Source organism: Ahaetulla prasina, chromosome 1 (assembly GCF_028640845.1).
Source record: "Ahaetulla prasina isolate Xishuangbanna chromosome 1, ASM2864084v1, whole genome shotgun sequence".
In the NCBI taxonomy this organism is placed as follows: domain Eukaryota; kingdom Metazoa; phylum Chordata; class Lepidosauria; order Squamata; family Colubridae; genus Ahaetulla; species Ahaetulla prasina.
Window position 1 is genome coordinate 279,233,722 of NC_080539.1, and position 21,908 is coordinate 279,255,629.

Genomic DNA, 21,908 nt, shown 5'->3' on the forward strand with positions numbered 1-21,908 from the left:
TATGTATTAGAGTTTAAGAAAGAAGGGAATTGATAGTGTGATGGTGTGAAATGGAATATATTTTATGTTATATTTTAGATTATGTTTGTTAGTTACAATACCCTGTATTCTGTTCTGGGAAGTCTTGGGGAAATGGGGGAGGGAAGATTATAAATTGATTGATTGCCATTGTACAGGAATAATGGTAGAATTAAACAAGTTGGAATTGTGTAAAGTCGGGACCGCTCGGTAACCACTCCCGAAGTGAAAGGGTAAGGAAAGAGGAGTAAAGAAGGAAGAAAGTAGGTAGGCAGGTAGGTAGGTAGGAAAGAAGGGAGGGAGAAGAAAGGATAGGAGGAGAAGAAGGAGGAGAAGATAGAGGGTTAGAAAGGATGGTAGTGAGAAGTGGGAAAGAGGAGGGGAAGTAGGAAAGCGAGGAGAAGGATGGTGGGGAAAGTCGAAGAAGGATGAGAAGGGTAGAAAGGATTAAGGGAGGGAGTGGCGGTCAAGCAGCCCTGATTGAGCATAATTTGAGTATAGGATCGATTGTTGGATAAGTGATTGTATTGTACACTGGTCAAATTGTGGGAATTATTATGGAAAATAAAAAAAAAATTTGCCCTGAAAAAAAAAATCAATTTCAACTTTTCGCAAAAGAAAAAAATCTTGCAAAGTTGGAATCAATTGAATTTTTTTTTTAGTCCCACAAACTTTTGTTTTATTTATTTATTTATTTATTTATTAAATTTTTATACCGCCCTTCTCCCAAAGGACTCAGGGTGGTGTACAGCCAAAAGATAAAAAACACAAAAATGTACAATTAAAACGACAATTTAAAACCAAGCATATTAGGAAAAAATGGCCACATTTAAAAGTTTAAAATTTAAAATTATAAACTATATAATAATAAAACCCCAGTTAAAATTTAAAATATTAAAAATATTAAAAATATTATGCCAGTTTTCCTGCACACGATAGCAAAAAACACGATGGAGCTGGAAATCAGGTAGGCAAAGCAATGCTTAGGAGAAGCGAGGGTATCTGGCTGGTGGTGGGTAGGGCAATTGGTGGAATCGCGGTGAGAAAAAAAATGAAACTGCCCATTATAGCCAGGACCACCCGCACTAAACAAGCAGCAGCCACAGTGGCTATGTTGCGCATCCTCCTGCCAGGAAGCACACCCAGCCATGCATGGCCTTTCCTCAAATGGGCTGTCTGTGTGCACATGGGGTGATTGGAGAGAGAGAGCAAGACAGCTCTCCAGTGTGTGTGTGTGTGTGTGTGTGTGTGTGTGTGTGTGTGTGTGAGGAAGGGAGCGATCCATGCATCAGCCGAGGCACCCAAACTTCTGGCAGTGGTCGGGGCAGCTTCTGAGCAGCATGATCTCCCTTCCCCAGTCAACCAGCTCCACCTGACCTACTCCCCAAGTCTCACCATTCTCCTCACACACACCCCTCAAGCAGCAGCAGGCTCTGTGGGCTTCTCATTTTTCCCACGGTGCGGTGTATGCTTGCGACCTCTGCTTGTCTGCTTGCAAGCAGCGATCTTCTTGCTTCTCTTGGGATGTCTGTGTGGGCACCATGCATCGCTTGTTGGGGCTGAGCAGAGAAGCTGCTGTCACGCTTTCTCCCCTCGCTTTTCTGAGCACAGAGCTGAGGCCATGTGGTTCTTCACCTGGCCGGCCACCAGCAAAGAGCCATGTGGCTGACAGCCACTCAATGCCCCACGCAGCATCGCCCAGTAGCTGATTGGGATGGAGCGGCCAGTTCAGCATTCATTTATTCAAATGGTTCTTTAAAAGAGAGAAAAGCTTTGTTCCTCTTAGTTAGAGCTACCAGATCTAGAGCAGCAAACATTCTTGTAATCACAAGATACTTGCAAAAAATTAAAGTTTTCTGTATTTCTTTCCTACTGTCAGGATTTTGGTAGCCCAGGACTCATAGCAATTCTCTTGGTCACCTTCTGAAAAATGCGAGCAGTTAGGTGGGAATTTCTGTGCTAAGGTGTATAATGGGGAAAAAGATCGAATGTGAAAGAAAATCCAATAAAAAGAACATTTTAGGTAAGTTAATAAAATGGTATGGTTAGAGGGGAGGAAAATATATGGTCAGTATTGACATCTCAAAAATAATTCAAATAGGATATGATGTTGGTTGCATTCTAGTTTGCATTTATCCTTACCTTTTTTTTCCAGTAACGAAAATGTGCAACTTAAAAGCTAAGAAAACTTTTAAATTCGGCAGTAACAAAAGATCAACAAAAGTATGGAGTGGAACAAACTACAGTAACTAAGGAAAAAACTCTACAAAGTGATACTTTAAAAAAAGTTAACATTTATGCTTCTATGAATAAATCTTGAATTTTTTAATATGTAATGTGCAAAGAATTTAAAACCATAGCTAGAACAAATTAATTTATGTATTGGGAGTTTAGCTGTCATGATTCCCAGATTCACATAATACCTTATTTTTAAAGTGAATTTAGTGCTCTTGTGTCATTTGAAATTCTAGGTTTATGCAGCTATTTTTCTGCAAATTATTTCTCTAATTACTTGTTCATTTCATGCTGTACTTTCTGATTTGGGTCTTTTAATCTGAACATCAGTGAATTAGTAGGTTGGATGGTTGTTCTGAGAAGTAGTTTCAAACTCTCATCTACTTTGAATTTTCATGATTTTTTAAACTTTAAATTGCTTTCTCCTTCAGTACTACTGTATGGTTTCCCAAGATCAGATTCACTGTATCAACGTCTATGCATTAAACATGAATTATCAGGGCATGCATTATCAATAACATGCTCCTATTGTCTGTCTACACCACCAACTTACTTTTTTCTTAGCCCTGGATATCTGCAAAATGATATATGTTTTAGAGAAACAATTGAAAGTCAAGAATTTGATGGTGTAATAACTAATGTGACTATTGTCTGGCAATTTGTAGATAGGTAGTTACCAACCAATCAGTAGCACTATCAGGCTACTTCTTTTGAAATAAATTGTTTTTACAGTAACAGTTCTGCTCACTTGGACAGAAAGCTATGGTCATGATATGACTTGAGCTAGTTGTAAACAAGAGTCTTGTGTTATCCAACTAACAAAATTTTTATAAGGTAAATTTGTAGACCACAGTCCACTTTACCAGATCTATAACAATTTTTCAAAGCGTTACAACATATTTCTGTTTAGTGCAATAGACTAATGTGAATATCTCCTGGAAATTTGTAGAAAGTAAGCTGTAAGTACAAATATAGCTGTATACAGAGCTATTAAACAATTTGTGTCTCATTAGAATTCCACTGTGAGTTTATATGCTGCCCAATAATCCCACGTAAATCTGTCAATTTTTTTTAAGATGCAAAGAGGGTAATCCCTATCCAATACATGATTGAGGAGCCCTGGTGGCACAGTGGTTGAATGCAGTATTGCAGGCTAACTATGCCCATAACCTGGAGTTTGAGCCTGATAGGGTTCAGGGTTGACTCAGCCTTCCGTCCTTCCAAGGTAGGTAAAATGAGGACCCAGATTGTTGGGGGCAATATGCTGACTCCTGAGGCTGCTGCAAAGCACTATGGGGTGGCGTATAAGCCTAAATGCTATTGCTATTCTACAGTTGTGGTAAGTTTTTGCAAACAAGATGATGCATAGATGGGCAAATAAAACAGATAAATGGGAGAGGATATGTTGCATTAAGTGCTAAACATTACTTGCTGCCTACATATAGGCCTACAACTGCTTGCTTAAATTACTTTTGTTTTTTTCCTTGACAAGTATATAAAACAAGGGAGTTAATTTAAAACCTCAGTGCACATTCTTTTTGTCTAAGGGTTTCCCCAATAAAAGATATTTGGGACTTTACCCAGTTACATTGAACTTCCTGACAAATCCTAGCCCAGGGGTCAGCAACCTGCAGCTCTGTAGCCGCATGTGGCTCTTTCATCGCTCTGCTGCAGCTTCATCGCTGGTCGGCTCCACAATTGATAGGGCTTTTGGTTAGGGCAGGTACAGGAAAAAGGATGCCACACTAGGAGGAGTCTCTATGGTGGGGGAACTGGACTTCCGGTCAGCTCTAGAATTGAACGGAGGGCTTCCAGTTAGGACCTTTGTGGCTCTTTGAGTGTTTAAGGTTGCCGACCCCTGTCCTAGCCTATCTGCCTAGGGAAATTTAGCTCTTCCAGTAATTTCTCCCTTTGGGTTGCTCTACAAAAGGAAAAAAAAAGCTAGGTGCTTTGTCTCTTGCTGTATAAACCCAGCAATTCAGAAAATTATCTGACACCTTCTTAATGACCTGCAATTGAGCAATAAAAAACACTGACTAGTTTTTACCAATTAAGTCATTGTATAAAAAGGATTACATGCTTTGGGGAAAACAAAAGATGAATTTTGTCTGCTTAGCCTTTCAGTAATGGGTCTACTTGTCAGATGCTTTTTATTTTTATTTATTTTTAAAGTGTATTTATAGCAATGGTGGTTATGAAATAATGAAGTGGCTTGGATACTGCTTGGGAAATGTAAAATAAAAATGCAAACTTCGATTAAACAGCACCTCATGTTACAATTTTATTTATAGAAAAAGCTAAAATTTTCAAAGGCTTGTCAACTGTATTTTTTTTTTGATCCAAACAAGTGTTCCTGTGGTTTTCACCTAATTAAAGAAGTAAACATCCCCCTCCCAGGTGTCACTGGTCACATTGTCCAATGAATATAGCTGGCAGACTTCTCTCCTCCTTCAACAGCCACCTATTACGATGACCTTGATTCCCACAGGAAAACTTTTTGTTTTGACTGTTAGTCTCCCACCCTTCTCTCTCTCAAGTTTCGTGGCAACTATGAGACAGCGCAAGATGACTTCAGCCAGGTTTGCTTCAGAGTTGACAATCTTATTTCACAGTCTTTGCTTAATAATCCTTATATTTTTGTTTCATTATTTTTAAAAAATTGTATGATGATATTTATTCACTCATTTTCCATAGTTTATTGCTTCAAGTTTCATCAAATTCTCCCAAAAGATAAATTAGTCACTTTCATCAATAATTTCCATTTGCATCAAAGACACAAAGCAACTAGATTATAAAGGCAAGAAAGTAGTTTTTAAGTAAGATGGAGCTGATAGACGCAACACATTTAAAGCCTCACAACTCTTGTTTGTAGCTCAGCATGTTCAAGATAGGGCAGCTGCTACAAAAATTTAATTTTTGTGTCAGATCAGGATAAAGGGGGACACTATCCAGAACACAAAGAGAAACCATTAGCTGGGTTTGCCCAAAGGTAAGCTGGCAGATAGACAGATAAAACCTTGCAGCTTAGTGTTAAGTGCAACTTTGAGGACTAATAAATAAAATTGTCTTTTCAGTGTAGAATATTAACAAGAATAGGCTGGTCGTGTTATATTTATACCAATATTTCTTCACAGGCTATGTGTGCTTTGCTTTATCTCTTTAGCACAGAAGCATTAATCAAGTGACGGTTCTTTAAAACTGGCAAAAAGCCAAACTAACTTGCTGTAGGCAGGATCTGACATTTCTGAATCATTTGTTTAGATTTCTTAAAAATTTGTTTGGCGTTTGTATGTACCGTTTCCTGCACATCTAAACAATTTTTTAAAATGACAAGCAGATATTCTATATCTCTCCCTCCCACATGCCCTTTTTTATCATCAATCAAGTGAATTCAGATACATTTGCCTAGAAAAAGAATGTATGGCAAAACTAGAGCTGATGTTAAATGAGTCAAAGGAAGGAAGGAAGGAAGGAAGGACTGTATCAATTGAAATGAAATGAGATTTAATATTAAATGTATTTCATTGATTTCAGGGGACCTAACAGCAAACATTGAACTGAAAATGTTTTTTTTTAACCAGAAGCATAAATTGGGATAAAATTCTTACATTTTTATTGTGAGTTGAGATTTCTACATGTTAGTTTATTTCCTGTTTCCCAATTATGACTCACTGACCATTCTCTACCTTCATTTTCTTAAAAATAAAAAAGATTTCTTTTTATTACTAAGATAGAGCATAAGTAGTTATGTAGAATAATTTCAATATGATAAAAGGATTTCTAATATTTGTCAAAAAAAATATTGCTCATGCTGAGGAAAAATAAAACATTCAGCTGAACATTTAAGTCTGTCTATCATCAGACACCAATTTAGCAAACAGATGGAATTTTATTTTAATAATTTTCAATTTTATTATATTTCTATTTAAAAGTTATATTTATCTTGAACTTTATTTGAAAATTAAAATTTATTTATTTATTTAAAATTTAAAGATTATGATAGCTTATTCACATTCCAAATTTAGAAAATATTCTCAATGGTTGCTGAAAAACTTATTTATTTTCATGATGAAGCACTAAGTAAATGTCCACAATATTGTTATTTCATGTTGTCTAATATTACCTCAATTTGGCAGGCTGCTCTACCATTATGTGAGTGAATTGTTTCAAGAGAAGCACAGCAGCAGTTGTTAACAGTGATTAGGATCATTAATATTTATTTTCATAAAGGGAAATTCATTTTCTACTGTGCAAAAGCATACAAGTATTTGTTTATAATTAATGCAGATTATGAGGTCAATTAAATATGGGGATACCAAGTTCATATGTGATTTTAGATCAGAATCAAGTTTTTATAAAACAGTTAATAAAGAACAGTATGGACCAATAAAAGGAGTGATTGATCTGTCTAAAATTCATGCTGTGCCTCCTTTTGTTTTTTATTTTAAATGATATGCTTGAAGGTGTATCTGTAGCAAGGGAAGAGGAAAACACTTGTTTCAGTTAGGAGCGCAAGGAGCCAAATTTTGAGAATTTTGAAAAGAAGCTGTTAGATTGAGGCAAGGAAGAGATGAGTGGTATCTTTCAGCACTTTATTCAGCAGCAGGCAAAATACGAATGACTCGGCAGCAGCCGAGCCCAGCTCTTTATAGAACGCCGGCATGCAAGCTGGCCATTGACAGCGCTTTAAATTTCCTGCTGCTGAAACACCCAATCAGTGGCAGGCATGCAAATATTACTACGTACCTCCATACGTAACACCCCTCCCCTCCTGGAAAAGACACAACCAATCAGTTATTTACATAGCTTACATAATCATGTAAGTAGGCAGGGTGCCTGACAGTCCTACTGGGCCTGCGCGAATCTGTTCTTCTCTGCCCCCCTCGAGTGAGGTTCTGCTTATCGCGTCTCAGCTGGCAGCAATGGAAATGCCTGGAACTTTGTCTCCTGCATTGCCGTTCCAGGCTCGGCATCAAGAGGGTTCTTGTCCTGGCCGCTCCGAGGGACCTCACTAGACTCAGATAAGTCACCGTGAACTTTTCTCAGCTTGTAGTTTAGGTTGGTTTCTTTTTGTCAGTCAGGGCCAGTTCTCTGCGGTCGGGTTCACCATTTCTATATGATCCTTGGGGCAAAGACCCTGGACTGTTTGAGTTATTTTCCTAGCTTTCTCTCCCGGGTCTCTTCAGTCGGGACTCTCGAACTCAGGTTCGTAGCTGGTTGATGTGATGCCTTCATACTCGATCATCAACCAGCTCCATTTTGTATGATTTAGATCCCATAATGGCAGGGTCTCCTTGGTCAGTCTGACCATTCGTTCTGCTTGCCCATTACTGGCCAGCCTGAATGGGGCTACCAGGACGTGTCGAATCCCCAGTCCCCTCAAGAATGGCTCCATGGTCTTGGCTGTCAGCTGAGGTCCATTGTCTGACACCAGTGTGTCCGGTAGTCCGTGGGTGACAAACAGCCTTTTGAGGGCTCTTATGGTGGCTTCCGTTGTGCAAGTGGGCATGATGATGACCTCCAACCATTTTGAGTAGGTGTCCACTACTATTAAAAAGGTTTGCCCCCCCCATGGGTCCCACAAAGTCTATGTGCACCCTGGACCAGGGTCCGTTGGGTGCCTCTCACTCCCTGGGGGTCATGTGGGTTGGCGCTGGATGTGTTTCCTGGCAGGGCATTCACGTTGCCACCCATTCTGAGATGTCTCTGTCCACATTGGGCCACCAGATGTACCTCCGGGCGAGTGCTTTCATGTGCACAATGCCCAGGTATCCAGTATGTAATGTCTTGAGCACCTGTCTTCGCAAATTCTGGGGGACTATTACTTCCCCCCCCCCAAAGCAGGCAGCCCTATAACACTGACAGTTCTGATTGTCTCTGTTCAAACTGCCTGAATTCTTCTTCCGCCCTTTCCAGTGGCCATCCCCTCAACACCCAGTTCAAGACCTTGGACAGTACCTCGTCTGTCTTGGTGTGGTCCGCAATCTTGGTGGATCTCAGCGTCGATGAGCAGGACATGGCTTGGTGGGTGTGGGGTCTTGCACTAATTCCAGCAGAGGGTATCTGCTGAGGGCATCTGCATTGGTGAGATTCTTTCCGGGTCAGTGGGTTAGTTTATAATTGTAGCCTGTTAGGAAGATGGATCACCTTGTCAATCTGGATGACATGAATGCTGGGGTTTGTTGGTCTCCTGCGACGAGACCCAGTAGTGGTTTGTGGTTGGTGATGAGTTTGAATCTCCGGGTATAGAGGTATTCGTGAAAATGCTTGATTCCTGCCACGGCAGCTAGGGCTTCTTTGTCAAGCTGGCTGTAGTTCCATTTGGCAGAAGAGAGAGTCTTAGAGTAGAATGCTATTGGGGCCTCTGACCCATCCGGAAGTCTGTGGCTCAGAACAGCTCCCACTCCGAAAGGGGACGCGTCACAGGTCAGCAGTAGTGGCAGGGTCTTGGTGTATTAGATGAGGACCCTGTCCAATGATAGGAGATCTTTGACTGCGTTGTAAGCGTCGTTTTCTTTTTGTCCCCATGTCCATGCTGCTGCCTTCCCCAGGAACCTGTGAAGCGGCTCAGCAATGGTAGCCTTTTGTTTTTTAAAAATGGAGTAAAAGTTCAGTCGTCCCAAAAAGGCTTGTAAGTCTGCCTTATTCCTGGGGGTTGGGGCTTCCTTGATGGCCTTTATCTTTGATTGGGTCGGGTGGATCCCTTTGCAGTCGATGAGGTACCCCAGGAATTTAACTTGGGTGACCCCGATTTGGCACTTTTCCTTTTTCACTTTAAATCCTCTTTGCTGGAACCTCCCTAAGGTCTCTCTAAGTCTGGCCATTAATTCCCTCATAGATTGTCCTGATATCAGGACATCATCAAAGTAGGGGATGATGCCTGGAATGCCCTACCGCAGCCCCTCCATCATGCTCTGGAAAAGCCCTGGGACTATGCTCACTCCAAATGGCAGTCTTTTATATTTGAATGCCCCTCCGGTGAGTCACTGTTGTCTAGGCTTCTGCAGTGGCCTCATCCACAGGCAATTGCTGGTATGCTTGTGCCAGCTCCAATTTGGCGAATACCTTGCCTTTGCCCAGGGAATGCAGCAGATGTTGGACCACTGGGACTGGGTATGCGTGCTGTTGTAAAGCCTTGTTGATTGTGCACTTATAGTCAGCGCACACCCTGATTGACCCATCTGGCTTCATTGGGGTGACAATTCAGGTCTCCCACGTGGCATGGTCAATTGGCTCCAAGATTCCCTGGGCAATTAGCTTGTCTAATTGCTCATCCACCTTGCAGAGCAAATGGAACCCTGTGAGGTTTGAGCCTGATGGGGGTGATTTGGGGGTCTAGGCTAAATGATATGGGTTTCCCCATATATTTACCTAGGCATCCGTTGAACATGTCCCCAAATTCGGCCAGCAGCTGATACAGTTCAGTCCCTCAGACCTGGTGCAATCCCATGACGCTTAGCCCCAGTGCTTCGAACCATTCCGCACCTAGCAACATGGGGTGCTTGCTGGAGATGACTGTTAGGGATAGATTGCCACTGAAGTCCTTGAATTCAACCCTAACTTCAGCTCTGCACAGTATGGCGATGGGGTTGCCTTGGAAATTGTGCAGGCGGAGTCGTTGAGGTTTTAGTTGGTTCCTTTTCAGGTTGGGGTTTAAATACTTCAGGGTCTCCCACGAGATTATGGTGAAGTAGGACCCAGTGTCCAGTTCCATCTTGCATGGTCTCTCTTTGATGGAGACTGTTGCATGGAACTTATTTCTGTCGCAGGCATCTGTGTGCCCCACAAAGGTTTGGTGGATCTTTCGGTGGTCCGGGTAGATGACTTCCCTGCATCGGTTCCATTGGGGTCCATTTCTGGCTAGTGCCTGGCATCGGGGAGACGGGGGTGGTCTGCTGGAAGGAAGGGTGTGCTGGGTGGCTCGGCAGGCCTCAGCAATGTGTCCCTTCCATTGGCAGCGGTGGCAGATGGTGTCTTTGAAATGGCACAATGACCTCATGTGTGCTCCCTGGCAGCCTGCACAATTGGGTGGTTGGGTGTCCCGGTTTCTGCGGTTCCCTCATCGGTATGGGTGGACTCTGTGCACCGTGTCATCATCAGCCCCTTCTTCTTCTTCCTCCGAGTATTCCCATAGGGGTTCAGGCTCACGGTAGCTCTGGTGCACGCCGCTGACTCTTTTAAAGTCTGCAGCTGAAGCATCTGAGCTTTCAGCTGCTTTTGCTTCTTCTACTGTGTCCTTGAAGGTGATTTCCTCGCCTGACCATTAATTTCTTTTGGAGGGCCAGGTCCCTCATCATTTCCTCCAAGTCATTGAACTCACATTTGGAGGCAAGCTCACGGAGGTCAGCTAGGAAATCGTTGATGGTCTCCCTGTCTCATTGGCAGTTCGAGTAGAATTCATGTCTGCTGACGATGGGGTAGTGGCTGGGGTATAGTGGTCCCTTAGTTTGCTTTGTAGCATGGACTATGAAATGGATTCGATGTCCGCTGGTGAGACGAGGATCTGTGCCATCTTGTAACATTTTGGATCGCAGTAGGTTAGGAAGATGGGTCTTTTTTGGTCGTCCGGCAGATCCTGGTAGCTATTCGCTTGCAGAAATGTCCTGAAGTGGCTCATGTATGTGTGCCATTCTTCCGATCAAGGATCGTAGGTTGCCAGGGTAGGTGTGGGTTGGTTTGCCATTCTGGTCGGCCAATGGAGGGTCGTCCACTCGATAAGATAGCCACGGCTTGCCATGTGCAGCTGGTCCGTTACCTTGTCCTTCCTAAGATCCCATCCTTGTCGTCAGTGTTAGATTGAGGCAAGGAAGAGACAAGCGGTATCTTTCAGCACTTTATTTAGCAGCAGGCAGAATATGAACGACTCGGCAGCAGCCAAGCCCAGCTCGTTATAGAGCACTGGCATGCAAGCCAGCCACTGACAGTGCTTTAAATTTCCCACTGCTGAAACACCCAATCAGCGGTGGGCATGCAAATATTATTACGTACCTCCATACGTAATAGGAGCCACAATAATCTGCGGTCAGCATCAGCTATTTACTAGAGGTGCATGCAGTATCAGAAGCAAACTAAAATAAGGCATCATATAAAAAGAGGACATAGATAGACCTACAGTATACAGCTGCAAGACTGGACAGTATAAATGTAACACTGTATATTTTAGGGATGTAACCTCTTGTCACACAACTGCTATGAAGCAGTCTTAACAATATTTGTCATGAATTTTATCTTGATGAATTAATTAAAGTATATTTTGAATAGTTGTTATCAGGTATAAAAGAAGAGAAAGATGACCGTCTCTTTATGATTAATTGTTATCAAGTATAAATTAACAGAATGGTGACCATCTCTTAAGGCACAGGTGTCAAACTCATGGCGTCACATTGCCGTCACATGACATCACATAGTGCGATGTTTTTCCCCTTTGCGGAGCTGGGATAGGCGTGGCCTGCATGTGACGCATCCAGCTCACGGGTGCCAGTTTGACACCCCTGTCTTAAGGTAAAGACTTTTTAAATCAAGCTTGATTCCTAGTGAATATATGGGTTACATGCTTAATATAATTTTATGAGCAACAGTATGGAATTGGTTTGCATTGTCCTTTTTGGGAAGATTTTTTTTTAAAAAAACTTCCAATCTAGCTTATATTCCTGGAACTTCCTGGTAGATCTCCCACTCAAGAATTAAGTTTCACCCAGAGGAAGCCCTGCTTAACTCTTCTCAAGATCAGTGAAATTCAGCAATACACTCTCATCTGCTGCAATACCCTTTGTCCTTGTGATTAAAACAAGAAAAGGCAGAGCAGTTTTGTCAAAGTATCCCTTTATAACATGGTGCACATTCAAACACTTGCATAAAATGTTTGCCATTTTTGTTGTAGTTTCTGTTTATGGATACCAGTAGTAGCTTCGTAAGACATGGCAATACATGTTTCTCTTATAAAGGTTTCCTTTCTAAATAGAAAAAGGGGTTATAAAAACATTTCTTTACAAAGGAAGAGTTTATTTTATTTTATATTTACATTATTCACAGTTGCAAAGCTTCCACATTGGAAACCAAAGGAACAGAGCAATATAATAAAACAGAAAAGGAGGGTGGTCATTATAGTGGAACAGAAATAGGAAGCCTTCACAAAGATAGCCCACAATATGCCCTCACCCACAGCCTGAGGAAAAAGTCTTCATGATTCATTTAAAGGAATTCAAGGTTGGATCTAATAAAAATCTTATGCGGTTCCTGAGGACTAGTGTCTCAATCTTTATCTGGATTACATTGTTTAAAGGCTGGGACCACAGCATGTAGATTTTGTCCAATCTTATAGGACAGGCAGAAACCATAATGTTATATATACATTATGTATACAGGATTGCAGAGACCATGTTAGCAAAGGAATGCAAAAACCATTCACAAGTAATAAAGGAGAAACTCTGACAGGATCACAAGATTCTGTTATATCCAACAATTGAGTTCTAGTACTTGCTCATTGTATTGTCATCGTATGACAATACGATGGTCATAGCAAACACTCTTTTCCAACAACCTAAGAGACGACTCTACACATGGACATCACCAGATGGTCAACACAGAAATCAGACTGACTATGTGCTCTGGAGCCAAAGATGGAGAAGCTCTATACAGTCAGTAAAAACAAGACCAGGAGCTGACTGTGGCTCAGATCATGAGCTTCTTCTTGCAAAATTTAGGCTTAAACTAAAGAAAGTAGGGAAAAGCACCAGGCCACTCAGGTATGAACTAAATCATATCCCTGATGAATATACAGTAGAGGTGACAAATAGATTTAAAGAATTAGATCTGATAGACAGAGTACCTGATGAACTATGGACGGAGGTTCGTAACATTGTACAAGAAGAAGCAACTAAAACCATTCCAAAGAAAAAGAAATGCAAGAAAGCAAAATGGCTGTCTGAGGAAGCTCTGCAAATAGCTGAGGAAAGAAGGGAAGCGAAAGGCAAGGGAGAAAGAGAAAGATACACCCAGTTGAGTGCAGAATTCCAGAGAATAGCTAGAAGAGATAAGAATGCATTCTTAAATGAACAGTGTAATGTATTTGAAATTTTGGAGGGAAATTTGGGCGGGAAAATACACATTGCTGATTGGCTGATGCCTCAGCCAAAATACTATATAAAGAGAGGTGTTTGCCTATTGTTTTTTGCTGGGTATCACAATAAACTAAAGAGCTGTTGTCACTTGCATCGTCTCCTGCCTCTTCTTTGCCCAAACTTAACACTGGCGACGAAGGTGGCATATTGAAGGCAGGGAGACTAGGAAAAGAGCTGAAGGAGCAACTTAGTTTCAAACCCAGCCAAGTATCAAGAACGGATACATAGCGATGTCTAGCTATACACCGCCAGCGCCATTCGACCCAGCCAAGGAAAAATGGGGGTCGTACATGGCTCGTTTCGAGTGTTTCCTTGAAGCCAACGAACTGCAAGGAGTATCGGATAATCGAAAGCGTGCTTACTTCCTGAGCCACTGCAGACCCGAAGTCTTCGATACCACTGAATCGCTGTCGGAACCAACACCGGTTCAGTCGGTACCGTGGCCAGTGCTGCAGACAACGCTACGAGCACACTATGTGCCGGTGCCATCGAAGTTCGTGCAACGGTTCGAACTAAGGCAAAGAATTCAGCGAGAGGGCGAATCGATTAGCGTGTACATGGCCGCATTAAGAAAAGCCGCAACCCACTGTGAGTACAGGGACTTGGAGGACACCCTATTAGAACAACTCATTTGTGGGGTTAGGGACATCCGACTACAGAGGCGGCTGCTTTCAAAAAGCAACCTAACCATATCGATAGCCCTAGATGAGGCCAGGGTGCACAAAATTTCAATGTTGTGTTTCCCTCCCCCAATACTCCCAACAAAGAGTCAGTGAAAGGCCTCCTCTTCTACTTTATTTCCATAGATAAATGTCCTGGCCACGTCTACCCACGGGCCTGCCAAGTTTCTGGAGATAACGAGGAAATTATAGATAAGGCCAGAATTACTCACGAATATATTCTTCCCTCCATTGATACAGTTTGCCTGCGCAAATTCATTGCTTTGTCCAAGACAAAAAACCAGGAAGTCCCGCCTCCTATTTATAGTCTCTGCAGATGTCCATCATTCCTTGGCCTTATCCCAACGCTGTTTCTGCTGTGCGCGCCTGTCACGTCTGCGCAGTCTTGCATCACTCCAAAACTGTTCTTGGGGCATTGCCAAATCAGAAGAAGGCTCCAGAGAATCAGGTGCCTTGCCGGCCCCTCCTCCTCCCTTTGAGTGGGTGCCAGGGAGGGAGAGGGCCCAAGAGAAGAAGGGCTTGCCAGGTCTTCTCCCTCACTTTCTGAATCATCCGAGTCCAGGAGTCCGGGTCCAGGAACCTGGGTCACAACAGTCCACCAAAGCGGCAGAGACCTTACAGAAGCCGAACACGCCAAATTCCTCAGCGAAAGTGACGCCGATCCACAGTGAGGAAATCCAGGCAGAATGGGAAGGTGAAGAAGAGGATGAGGTTTTCCACACCGGGAGGCCGGAAAGAAGCGACCGTGACGAGTGTGTGAGTTGTGGAGGCCAACACCAACGACAGAATTGCCGGTTCAAAGACGCCATTTGTTGGAGGTGTGAAAAGAAAGGACACATAGCTCAGGCTTGCCGAGCCTCCCAACCTTGCCGCCAAAAATTCAAACCGGCCAATCAGCAAGGCCCTGGTGCCGCGAGACGTCCAGGGATTGGCCAATTCAAAAAAGGCGCGAAGTCAAACCAAACCACTGTGCGAGTGGGCCATGCATTGACACGACTGGAAAAGAAAATATTCACCAGGACCTACATCGAAGGAGTGCTGTGTAAGATGGAGGTGGATACCGGCTCATCAATCATGATTATGTCCTAAGACACAATCGCATGGGACCTGCCAGAAGTCGCGAAACGCCAGCTGCAACCACAAAAGCTGAGAGTGCAAGACTACCAGGGAAACCGGATCCCTGTTCGAGGAGCCACAACGGTCAGAGTGAGATATGGGCAATTCAATAAAACCCTGCCGATCACCATCGTCGATGGAAACCTGCCCAGTTTGCTGGGTCTCGACTGGTTCCGAGCCTTGGGAATGGGCATCACCGGGGTTCACAGCATCGGCGGCAACCTGAAGGATGAATTGTTGCGGGAATTCGAGGATGTTTTTCAAGACAGCCTGGGCAAGTACGTGGGGACCCCCATTTCATTCAATTTAGACCCCCAGGTAGCTCCCATTAGACTAAAAGCAAGGAGGGTTCCGTTCGCTCTCAAACCCAAATTTGACAGGGAATTAGACAAATTAGTAAACCAGGGAATCCTAGTCCCAGTCGACCATGCAAAATGGGAGATACCAATAGTGACCCCAGTCAAACCGGATGGATCTGTCCGTATTTGTGCTGACTATAAGGCAACGCTTAACAAAGCATTGCAAAAGAGTGCTTACCCCGTCCCCATCGTACAACATTTGTTGCACTCGTTAGGGCAGGGACAGGTTTTTGCCAAACTCGATCTGGCACAGGCCTACCAACAATTACCAGTTGACAACGAAACAGCCGAAGCACAGACAATTGTCACACACCGGGGCGCTTTTAAATGCACTCGACTTCAGTTCGGAGTTAGTGTAGCCCCTGGGTTATTCCAAAACCTCATGGAACGGCACCTACAGGGTCTACCGGGAGTAGTCCCATACTTTGATGATGTATTAATATCAGCTGAAAATTTGGGAGAGTTAAGGGTCAAAATTGCGGAAGGTTTTGGATATTTTCAAGTCTGCGGGGCTTAAGGTTAAACTCAACAAATGCCATATAGGAGTTGAATCAGTAGAATTCTTGGGTTATCGGATAGATAAGGAAGGCATCCACCCCACGGAGAGCAAAGTGTGAGCCATTAGGAAGGCTCCACCCCCAAAAAACAAAGCAGAACTACAAGCATTTTTGGGACTTGTAAACTTCTATGCGGTATTTTTAAAAAATAAGGCAACGATAGTCGAGCCACTACATAAGCTGCTAGCAAAAAATTCTGTTTGGACATGGGGCAGGGTTGAGGCAAAGGCGTTCAAAGGTGTTAAGAAACTGTTGTCCAGCGACAGCCTTCTAATACAGTATAATGGGACAATGCCATTAGTATTGGTATGTGATGCTGCACCCTATGGGGTAGGAGCTGTCTTCAGCCACAGATTACCGAAGGGTTCGGAAGCCCTCATCGCATATTTTTCCTGCACGATGTCAGCAACAGAAAGGAACTATAGCCAACTAGACCGAGAGGCACTTGCCATAGTCTCAGGGGTAAAGAAATTCCACGAGTATCTGTTCGGGCGGTGATTTGAAATAATTACAGACCACGGACCATTATTGGGACTCTTGGCGGGGGACCGTCCAACACCGGTTGCATTATCACCCAGGCTGACCCGTTGGACTATTTTCCTGGCAGCATACTCGTACCAACTGTCTCACCGACCGGCAAAGATTTGGGACATGCGGACGCTTTAAGTAGATGCCCATTGCCAGAGACTATTGAAGACCCAACCCCAGGGACACCTGTATTGCTAATTGACTCTCTGGACTCTGGCCCGGTCACATCCACGGAAGTGACTAGGGCATCCTACAAAGATATTATTGTCCAGACTGTGATCGGTTGGGTACAGAGGGGATGGCCCACTGCATCGGGAGATCATTTTAAAGAGTTTACCAAAAAGCGTTCAGAACTGTCGGTACAAGGGGGTTGTTTGTTATGGGGGGATAGAGTGGTTATTCTAGAGAAATTGCGAGGGCATGTATTAGAATTATTACATGTGGGCCACCCAGGGATTGTGAGGATGAAAAGTCTAGCGAGAAGCTATGTGTGGTGGCCACAAATGGACAAAGATATTAGCGACCGGGTGGGGAAATGCCAAGCTTGCCAAGAATCAAGACCGCTAGCCCTCTGTTGGAGCTCCTACACTCTGGAACGAACTTCCCCCTGGCCTAATAGTTTTAAATTTTAACTGGGGTTTTAATTGGGGTTTTATTATTATTTTAGGGTTTTTAAATTTTAAATTTTTATATCTTGGCCATTTTGTAATATGCTTTGTTTTTAAATTTTTGTTTTAATTGTATATACTTTGAGTTTTTATCTTGGCTAAATCGGGAGAAGGGCGGTATAAAAATCTAAACAAATAAATAAATAAAATAAATAAATAAATAAATACAGCCCCCATAAGGGAATGGGAAAAACCCCAAGGACCTTGGTCAAGGATCCACATAGATTTTGCCGGGCCTTTCCATGGGCAGACCTTCTTGATTGTGGTAGACGCCTACTCGAAGTGGTTGGAAATTATACTCATGAAAACCACAACAGCTGAAGCTGTAATCACAATTTTGAGGCGACTATTTGTGACACAGGGGTTGCCCGACACCATAGTGTCTGATAATGGCCCACAATTCATGGCCAACCAGTTTGAGGGGTACTTGGCAGGAGAGGGCATCCGACATGTCCTCTTGGCACCTTTCCATCCGGCGACGAATGGACTTGCAGAACGTTTTGTGCGCAGTGCCAAGGAAGCGCTATCCAGGATTAGCCCAGGAGATTGGCGATCCAAAATTGACACACTTCCTGGCAGTCCAACATAGAACACCCTGTGTGGCCACCGGCCGCAGCCCATCGGAGTTATTAATGGGAAGGAGACTCCGGTGCCCCTTAGATCAGTTAAACTCAACATACTCCCCTGATGGGTACCAGAACACGCAGGATAAAACCAGAACAATGAGCACGGGCGACCTGGTATGGGCACATAACTACAGTGAGGGTCCAGCATGGCTAAAAGGAACAATTGTAGGAGTGACAGGCCCAAAATCATATTCAGTAGACCTGGGGGATGGCCGAGTGTGGAAACGCCACATAGATCAATTACGAAAAAGAATACAAAACGATCCAGAAACCAAACAGCCAGACCCTGACTACCAAATATTTGAACCAACAGCTAGCTCAATCCCGAGGCGATCGGAGGACTTAGCTGAATCAGAGGAAGTCCAGCGATGCCAACCGGCTCCTCCAGAGGACAGCAGGGATGACTCTGCCAGTAATCCAGGGCCGATGGGCCCAGAGGAGGAGCTGGGAGGAACAAACAGTCCCTCCGACCAGCTCGACTCACTCCCAGGGAATGATTTGCGCAAGTCAGAAAGAGTTAGGAGACGCCCTGTCTACTTGCATGACTACGTGGAGAAATAACATGCAAATTTTATGTAAATATGGGCTAAAAGTGTTCTGGGAGGGGAGGAGTGTAATGTATTTGAAATTTTGGAGGGAAATTTGGGCGGGAAAATACACGTTGCTGATTGGCTGATGCCTCAGCCAAAATACTATATAAAGAGAGGTGTTTGCCTATTGTTTTTCGCTGGGTATCACAATAAACTAAAGAGCTGTTGTCACTTGCATCGTCTCCTGCCTCTTCATTGCCCAAACTTAACAAACAGTGCAAAGAAATAGAAGAAAACAATAGAATAGGGAGGACCAGAGGTCTATTCAAGAAAATTGGAAATATGAAGGGAACGTTTTTATGGGCCTCTGGTGGCTCAACAGGCTAATGCAGTCTGTTATTAACACAGCTGCCTGCAATTACTGCAGGTTCAAGTCCCACCAGGCCCAAGGTTGACTCAGCCTTCCATCCTTTATAAGGTAGGTAAAATGAGGACCCAGATTGTTGGGGGCAATAAAAGCTGACTTTGTATATAATATACAAATGGATGAGACTATTGCTTAACACAATGTAAGCCACCCTGAGTCTTCGGAGAAGGGTGGGATATAAATTCAAATAAAAATTAAATTAAATTAAAAAAAATGCAAAGATGGGCATGATAAAGGACCAAAATGGCAGGGACCTAACAGAGGAAGAAGAGATTAAGAAGAGGTGGCAAAATTACACAGAAGAACTATACAAGAATGAGTTTAACATCCCTGATAACCACGATCGGGTAGTCACTAACCTTGAGCCAGACATCCTAGAATGTGAAGTCAAATGGGCCTTAGGAAATCTGAGCAACAACAAAGCTAGTGGAGGAGACAGTATTCCAGCTGAACTATTCAAAATCTTAAAAGACGATGCAGTAAAAGTGCTACACCCAATTTGCCAGCAAATTTGGAAAACTCAACAATGGCCCCAGGATTGGAAAAGGTCAGTTTATATTCCAATTCCAAAGAAAGGCAATGCCAAAGAATGTTCAAACTATCGCACCATTGCACTCACTTCACATGCTAGTAAGGTTATGCTTAAAATCCTACAAGCTAGGCTCCAGCAGTATGTGGATCGAGAACTACCAGAAGTACAGGCAGGATTTCTTAGAGGCAGAGGAACTAGAGATCAAATTGCCAACATACGCTGGATCATGGAGAAAGCTAGGGAGTTCCAGAAAAACATCTACTTCTGCTTCATTGACTATGCTAAAGCCTTTGATTGTGTGAATCACAACAAATTGTGGCAAGTTCTTAAAGAGATGGGAGTACCAGACCATCTTATTTGTCTCTTGAGAAACCTGTATGCGGGTCAAGAAGCCACAGTAAGAACTGGACACGGAACCACTGATTGGTTCAAAATTGGGAAAGGAGTCCGGCAAGGCTGTATACTATCACCCTGCCTATTTAACTTATATGCAGAACACATCATGAGAAAGACGGGCTAGATGAATCAAAAATTGGAATTAAGACTGCTGGAAGAAATATCAACAACCTCAGATATGCAGTTGATACCACTCTAATGGCAGAAAGCGAAGAGGAACTAAAGAGTCTCTTGATGTGGGTGAAGGAGGAGAGTGCAAAAGTTGGCTTGAAACTCAACATTAAGAAAACTAAAATCATGGCATCCGGCCCTCTCAATTCCTGGCAGATAGATAGTGAAGAAATGGAGGTAGTGGCAGATTTTATTTTCCTGGGCTCCAAGATCACCGCAGATGGGGACTGAAGCCAAGAAATTAAAAGATGCTTGTTCCTGGGGAGGAAAGCTATGGCAAATCTAGACAGCGTACTAAAAAGCAGAGACATCACCCTGCCAACAAAAGTGCGTATAGTCAAGGCTATGGTTTTTCCAGTTGCAATGTATGGCTGTGAAAGTTGGGTCATAAGAAAGGCTGAGCGCCAAAGAATTGAGGCCTTTGAACTCTGGTGCTGGAGAAGACTCCTGCGAGTCCCTTGGACTGCAAGGCGAACAAACAAGTCAGTTCTAGAGGAGATCAACCCTGACTGCTCTTTAGAAGGCCAGATCCTGAAGATGAAACTGAAATACTTTGGCCACCTAATGAGAAAGAAGGACTCACTGGAGAAGAGCCTAATGCTGGGAAAGATTGAGGGCAAAAGAAGAAAGGGACGACAGAGAATGAGGTGGCTGGACGGAGTCACTGAAGCAGTAGGCATGAGTTTAAATGGACTCCAGAGGATGGTAGAGGACAGGAAGGCCTGGAGGAATGTTGTCCATGGGGTCACAATGGGTCGGACACGACTTCGCAACTAACAACAACTTGCTCTGTTCATTTCCTCACCTGGTCTATCTTAAATGGTTGATATAATGGAAGATAAATGTTCTCTCAGATAATTATGACCTATGATCCAGTGGTGGGTTTCAAATTTTTTTACTACTGGTTCTGTGGGTGTGGCTTGGTGGGCATGGCAAGGCTTGGTGGAAATGGCTTGGTGGGTATGGCAGGGGAAGGATACTGCAAAATCCCCATTTCCTCCTGATTAGCTGGGACTTGGGAGGCAGAGAATAGAAGGGGGAAGCCAGTCAGAATTTTTACTACCAGTTCTCCGAACTAGTCAAAATTTCTGCTACCGGTTCTCCAGAACTGGTCAGAACCTGCTAAACCCCGCCACTGCTATGATCCATAGGTCACTTATTGCTTTCTCTCCCCACTTCCACTTTTTCTTTTTCTTACCCTCCATGTTTTCTTCAATCAAACTCTTTTTCAAAGGTTTAGCTTGTCCAAAAGTGGCAAGCATGATTCATTTAGAGGGAAACAGGGGAGGAGTATGGACATTGCAGTTGCTACACATCCACATGCTTTCCTAACTGAATGAGGATATTGCTGAATGAGAATTGATCTGACTTATGGAATATGTATTGTACTAAGCTGCTGAGCTGTGCCAGCTGACATTTAAAATTTGGCCAGAGATTTAAACAAAGTAATACAACAATATGTCTTGGATTCTGCTAAAAAACTCTCTACTTTCTTCCACTAGGATAAAATGATCTATACCTTGTTATAAAAAGCTGACTTTAGCAATTTACTTTGATTGTATAAAATATATTGGTATATCCCCAAATATCTAAAAGTACATGTAATTAAATATATCCATATGCATATACAGTATTACATGGATATAACTAATTGGTTAGAATTACCTTTTAGTCTCTGAGGTAAGATTTATATAATTAAAATGAATATAACCTCTAGACAGATGTACATTTTAAGATGGATTTCTATGTCCACTCCTATTAGATATTTTACAAAGGTAGTTAAAATACTGAGAAAGTTTTAATGGCAGCACAAGATCCCTCAATTCTCTCTAGTTAAACTGAGATTAATTTATGCAGATGCTCTATTTAATCTCCCAGATTTTAACTTTATCATTGAACTTTTACTTTAATATCCAAAGTCATGTGGAATGAATCTTTTCTTGAT

General features: G+C 43.0%; 1 pseudogene; it reads left to right on the forward strand.

The window, feature by feature from the left end:
• The first annotated feature begins 15,304 nt into the window (after positions 1 to 15,304).
• LOC131187474 (uncharacterized protein K02A2.6-like) lies at positions 15,305 to 21,492 on the forward strand (annotated as a pseudogene).
• Positions 21,493 to 21,908: the final 416 nt, after the last annotated feature.